Here is a 6809-nt window from a genome sequence, read left to right as displayed (position 1 = left end):
ATATAAGAAAAATAAATCAGGATTTAAAACTAAAGAATTAAGGGCTTGTCCCAATAACTTACTGTCAGAGTCTTTAGCTCTAATCTCAGTTGGATGACTTGGGACCAGTTCTCTGATCTATTTGTGCCTAGTGTCTTCTAGAACAATTCTGGTTCTGTTAGTCCTACCAAAATGTGTGCCTTTTTGGTTGTTTTCTGCATGTGGAAGTTAATCCCTGTGAATGAGCTGCTTCCTAAGCTGGACTTGGAAATGGACTTGAAGTATGTGACTCTTCTCAGATCTAGTCAGTATTTTTTCTCATTGAGTGAGGCCTGTCAGTCAGACTGAGCTGCTAACTGTGCTTCCTTCAAGAACCTAAGTTCTATCTGATGTCATTCTTTTGGTGGTTCCCACTCTCTGATATGAATCTGCTTGGGTACCTCTCCCCACTAATTATATCATCCTGTAGGAATTGCTGGCCACTCCATCTCTCCAGGCTGTAGCTCTGTCCCTGGCCAGTGGATCCTATTCCAGTCCTGCCACATCAGGCATTCCTCATTTGTTAAACCTGCCTGTAACACTGAGCATTCATCCTGCCTTGGATTTGAGTTTTTCAAGATTGTAATAGAGAAGTTCAATTAGGAAGGCATTCAGAAGAGCCTGGGCTTCTGCTGTGGGGCGGGACTCTTTATTGAGTAGTGCATTTTCTCAAGCCAAAGAGTCTCCACAAAGCCTCTTTCATGTCCCTCTTCCTCAGGCTATAGACAAAAGAGTTCAGCATGGGGGTGACCATTGTGTATACAACGGATGCAATCATTCCAGTATCTGCTAGTAGGAATGAAGGCTGGAAATACACCAGAAACAGGGTTCCATAGAAAAGAGTGATCACTGTCAGGTGACAGCCACAGGTAGAGAAGGCTTTGTGTTTCCCCTCAGCAGAGGAAACTCTGAGGATGGTGTGCACGATGTGGGCATAAGAGACTAGGACACAGATGAGAGGGACAACACCAGAAAGAGTGGCTTCAGTGAACATCATGAAGTGAAAGACCTTGATGTCTGAACAGGCAAGTTTGAGAAGTGGGAAAAGATCACAGAAAAACTGTGGGATGGAATGGGAGGCCCAGAATGAGAATCGAATGATCAGGAGAATGAGTGAGAAAACCTGGAGGTGGGAGCAGAGTCAGGACATGGCCGCCAGCAGCAGGCAGGCTTGGGGATGCATGATCATGTAGTGCAGAGGAAGGCGGATGGCCACATAGCGATCATACGCCATCATGGCCAGCAGGAAGTTATCTAGCAGGGCTAGTGTCATGAAGAAGTGCATCTGCATGAGGCACCCAGTATAGGAGATGGTGTGATGTTGTGTCTGGATATTCACCAGCACCTTGGGGACAATGGTGCAGATCAAACAGGTATTGATGAAGGACAGATTTGCCAGGAAGAAGTACATGGGGTGTGGAGACAAGGGTCAGAACCAATGGCTTGAAGGATGAGCAGGTTCCTTAACACAGTGACCAGGTACATGCCCAAGAAGAGCCCAAACAGGAGAGGCTGCTGCTCTGGGTGCTCAGAGAAGTCCAGGAGCAGGAAGTTAGAGATGCTGGTCTCTTTTTCTTTTTTTTCTTTTTTGAGACGAGTCTCTCTCTGTTGCCAGGCTGGAGTGCAGTGGTGTGATCTCAGCTCACTGCAACCTCTGCCTCCCGGATTCAAGCAATTCTCCTGCCTCAGCTTCCCGAGTAGCTGGGACTACAGGTGGATGCCACCATGCCCAGCTAATTTTTGTATTTTTAGTAGAGACGGGGTTTCACCATGTTGGCCAGGCTGGTCTTGATGTCTTGACCTCGTGATCCACCCACCTCAGCGTACAAAAGTGCTGGGATTACAGGTGTGAGCCACTGCGCCCAGCTGAGATGCTGGTTTCATTTCTAATTTCTGTTTAAAGTAGAATAGTTGGAGAAAAATCGTCCTCAAACATAGACTCCAAACATTTACATAACTCTAGGCTGTTTGTTTTCTGTGATCTTCTCAAAGAGCAAAGACATGTATTGGTGTCAGGCACGTAAACCTACATAAAGGCAAGAACCCTGGACAATGATAATACGAGATCTTTTTGGGGGTGATTTTTGCATTTTAGTTATCTAGCAATGTGTCCTGTAGACCTCCTGGATGAGGCTAAACTGGAGATCAGATGGAAAGACATTTCTAAATCTTAGTCTCCCTTCTTCATTCCCCACCCTTTTAAAATAGGAAAGCTATTCTATAGGTTTTTCATAGGTTTCAATTTTACAGTTTTTTCAAATTTGAGTAAAATATCTTGGGAATATGCATTTACTAGAAACTTATGAAGCAGACATGTGTTTTGTGTGTCTATGTGTGTTGGGGGAGAAGGGGTAACAATGTACTCTGGTTATAGCTGAGACTCAGGTATTCTTGGCATATTGGTAGTATCTACCCTCTTGATCTTTTGAAGAACCTTCAGCGGAACTAGCGTGGATAAAATAACTTTATAAACTCACAATAATTTAAAAATAAAAGATCCTGTCATAATTATCAACAGCATTATCAACGTCATCATTCATTAAGAGTGTTGGGTTTGGTGTCTTACAAGACTAGAGGGAAACCCTATCTTTCCTAGCTGTGTAATCCTCTACAACCAACACATTTTCTTATCCTCTTTGAGCTTCCAATTTCCTGATCTGTAAATGATGTACATATTTTGTATTGTTGTAGATAATGAGATCACATATCCAAAGTGCTAATACAGAGTAGGCTTTCAATAAATTGTATAATAGTTATTAGTATTGTTGGTAATAGTAGATAAAATGAAACCTGGAGTTTCTGATGTACTGAAAATGTTAGATGACATGCCTCCCAGCTCTAAACCTCAATTAGCTTTTATATTTTGGGCAAATGATTTTTTTTTCTGAGCTTCATTTTCTTCCTTTTGTAAGCTGTGGACATAAACCTACCATAAGGGGCTGCTGAAAGCATCAAAATTCTGGAATCAGTTGCAGACTTTTTCAGGCCCTATGATATAAAATCCAACACAAGAGATTCTAATTTGTGCAATTGGATAGTGAACAGGCATTGCCAGCATGTGCTAACGTCATACTCTTGGATATGGTGAGCAAACACATTCCCTCTGGGTCTGATAAACTTTCATTGGGCCACCAGCTTATGGGCTGTGACACTGAACAAGTTGCCCAATCTTTCTGGTTTCACTTTCTGCATCTACTTGAAGAGGTAATAACAATGCCTAACTCATAAAGTTGTTGTGAGGATTAAATTAGATAGGGATTGTGCAGAACTAGAACAATGACTAGTTCATATCCAATGTTCATAAAATATTAGCTTTTGTTGATAGTCTTGTTCCTCTTGATAGGGTTAAGAAAATGAGAGCACTTTCTGCAGGTGATCAATTAGTCCTTCGTGTTTGCTCAGAACTTTCCTGCTTTTAAAATAGAAAGTCCCACTTGTGGGGAACCCCTCAGTTCTTGGAAAACTGGAATAACTTGTCACCATATATGTCACTTTTCATGATCACCATCCGTGGGAAGCTGGGGTTTGAAAACAGTTAACTTTAATAAGGAGTTGTAACTGTCATTATCACAATATCATCCTCATGACTTTTGGGTGGTGATGGCTCTGACGTAGTAGTAAAATAATGAAGCAGCCACTTTGGCTTGTACTGACTCAGGTTTGAGTTCCATCTATACCATCTTGGTCAAGTAATTTAACTTTTCAGAGTATCAATTGCAAAATGAACCTAAATAAATCTACCTCAAATGATTCTGAGGCTCTACAAAATACATTTGCTGAAGCTTTATAAAATATCTTTTGTTGATTTTTGGATTTCAGGATTGCAATTAAGAGAATGTGGACTTACATTTCACTGTGGTATGTGTCACAATGTATTTATCCATACTAATGTTGATGGACTTTTGGGTTTGTTGTATGATGTTCGCCATTATGTTTTTAAAAAATGTTTAGTATCCAAAGTGGAACTTCTTTGCAGATAAAAAGGCATAAGTGATAGTCAAATAAATATGCCTGACCTTTTCAACTGTTTATTTCTTTTTAAAAATATCTTCTCACCAGGCACGGTGAGTCACTCCTGTAATCCTAGCACTTTGGGAGGATCCTCGTGCCAAGGTGGGAGGATCGCTTGAGCTCAGGAGTTCGAGAATAGCCTGGGTGACATAGTGAAACCATGTCTCTACAAAAATACAAAAAAAAGTATCTTCTGCATGCAAGTTGGAGAAAAATTTTGAGACCACAATTTTCTAATGAGAACATCTCCATAACAACTATCATTTATCTTCCTTTGTTCAGTTATTGATATTTTAGCAATACCCTAAGATTTCTTATTTCAGTAGAAATGACTGGAAAACTGGGATTTTGTAACCCATTTCTTTTATATTAAGTTAAATTAGATTACTTTTATAGGTGAGAGAGTAAAATCACAATAAATAAAACCAGAGCATCATGTTTGTTCCATTTTAATTTCTTCCATAAACATTCCTGTAGTCTTCTGATGTACCTGCTCAAGTTTCTCTGTGGTATGTCACAAGGAGTAGAATTGGTCACTGAGTCATTGATTAGTGGATTAGCTCAGGTCTTCTGAGGACCAAAACGAGACTAGATGTGTGTATTAGAGTTCTCCAGAGAAACAAGGCCAATAGGATATATCTGTATATCTATATATATAGCTATATAGATAGATACAGAGAAAGCTATTTATTTATTTTTTTTTTAAATTTATTTATTATTATTATACTTTAAGTTGTAGGGTACATGTGCATAACGTGCAGGTTTGTTACATATGTATACTTGTGCCATGTTGGTGTGCTGCACCCATCAACTCATCATTTACATCAGGTATAACTCCCAATGCAATCCCTCCCCCCTCCCCCCTCTCCATGATAGGCCCCGGTGTGTGATGTTCCCCTTCCTGAGTCCAAGTGATCTCATTGTTCAGTTCCTACCTATGAGTGAGAACATGCGGTGTTTGGTTTTCTGTTCTTGTGATAGTTTGCTAAGAATGATGGTTTCCAGCTGCATCCATATCCCTACAAAGGACACAAACTCTTCCTTTTTTATGGCTGCATAGTATTCCATGGTGTATATGTGACACATTTTCTTAATCCAATCTGTCACTGATGGACATTTGGGTTGATTATGAGGGATTGGCTGATGTGATTACAGAGGCTGAGAATTCCCATGGCTTACCATCTGCAACCTGGAGGCCCAGGAGAGCTGGTAGTGTAGTCATCCAAGCCCAAAGACCTGAGAATCAGGAGACATAATGGTAAAGTCCCAGTTTGAGTCTGAAGACCTGAGAGCCAAGAGTGCTGATGTCCAAAGGCATGAGAAGATGGATATCACAGCTCAAGAACAGAGAGTGAGTTCATCTTTCCTCTGCCATTTTGTTCTACTTAGGCCCTCAGCAGATTGTGTGATACCCAGCCACATTGGTGAGGAGTATCTTATTTACTCTGTCTACTTATTTAAATGCTAATCTCTTCTGGAAAACACCCTCACAAACATAGTCAGAAATAATGTTTTATCAGCTCTCTGGGCATCCCTTAGCCCAGTCAAGTTGACACATAAAATTAGCCATCATAGTGGCAAGAGATTTAGTGGAAGAAATCCTTCAGACTCAGTCTGAGACCTGTGGGGAAAAAGAGAGAAGGAAGGAGGATTGGGGTAGGAAGAGACTGCAACATTGTACCAGGGGCCAGGAGTGGTGGCTCACGCCTGTAATCCCAGCACTTTGGGAGGCTGAAGTGGGTGTATCACTTGAGGCCAGGAGTTCAAGACCAGTCTGGTCAACATGGCAAAACCTCATCTCTACAAAAAATACAAAAATTAGCTGGGCATAGTGGTGCACGACTGTAGTCCCAGACACTTGGGAGACAGAGACAGAATTGTTTGAATCCGGGAGGTGGGGATTGCGGTAAGCCGAGATCGTGCCACTGCACTCCAGCCCAGGCAACAGAGTGAGACTCTGTCTCAAAACAAACAAACAAACCAAACAAAAACAACAAAAACAAAAACAAAAAAACAAACAAAAAAACCCCCAAGGTACCAGGAAAAGTTTGATCATTGGAGGATCCTAGAATGAAAGTTATTCATCAGAAGTGTCCTATATTTCTCTGGAATGGGCCTGTCCTGGTACCTCTGCAATGCCCAGTCATTGGCTAGGAGCAGTCTATATAAACATGGCTTTGGCACAATGGTGGTGATGGCCCAGGTGGGGACAGTAGCTGGGGTCATTATGCTTTCATCACAGGATATCTTAGTGGTATGTTTTCATGGCTACCAGTTTCTACCCTTTGCATAGCACAGATTCAATTCTCCACACATGTATGGTGAATAGATCTTCCATGGTTTCCATGGGCCCCTCTTCCATAGAGGAAACATAGAAGAGGACGATTAGTGGGATGAACTATAGCCCCCTTTGCACAGTTGGTCTTGAGGGTGAAACTTGTACTTATCCTCACTCTTACTCACTCTGCATTCTAAACTCCTAACCCTCAGCTCTCATCTTGGTACATCTGGGGGGCTTATGCACTATTATGATTCAAACGTTTACTCCCAAGACTATGAGACCTTGATAAGCATACCCTTCTCAGGTTAGGGTTGCTAAGAGTGTCTATTTACAGTTACAATTGTGAAGGGAGTATCAGCAAATGTTCAAGTGGATCAACTGGGTTCTATATGTACTCCTTCCTGTCCTCATTGTATGAAAGCAATCTTACTCTGAGAGGTAGCATGGTATTGGAAAATGGTTGCCTAGAATTGATGTCTACCTATCTCCACTGACTGTT

The 6809-nt window shown here is 41.4% G+C and overlaps 1 pseudogene; it reads right to left on the bottom strand.

The window, feature by feature from the left end:
* LOC105464084 (olfactory receptor 1G1-like) lies at positions 1 to 1821 on the bottom strand (annotated as a pseudogene).
* Positions 1822 to 6809: the final 4988 nt, after the last annotated feature.

Source organism: Macaca nemestrina, chromosome 14, assembly GCF_043159975.1.
Source record: "Macaca nemestrina isolate mMacNem1 chromosome 14, mMacNem.hap1, whole genome shotgun sequence".
NCBI lineage: Eukaryota > Metazoa > Chordata > Mammalia > Primates > Cercopithecidae > Macaca > Macaca nemestrina.
The sequence above is the reverse complement of the archived record's forward strand: the minus strand, read 5'-3'. Positions and strand labels throughout refer to the sequence as shown.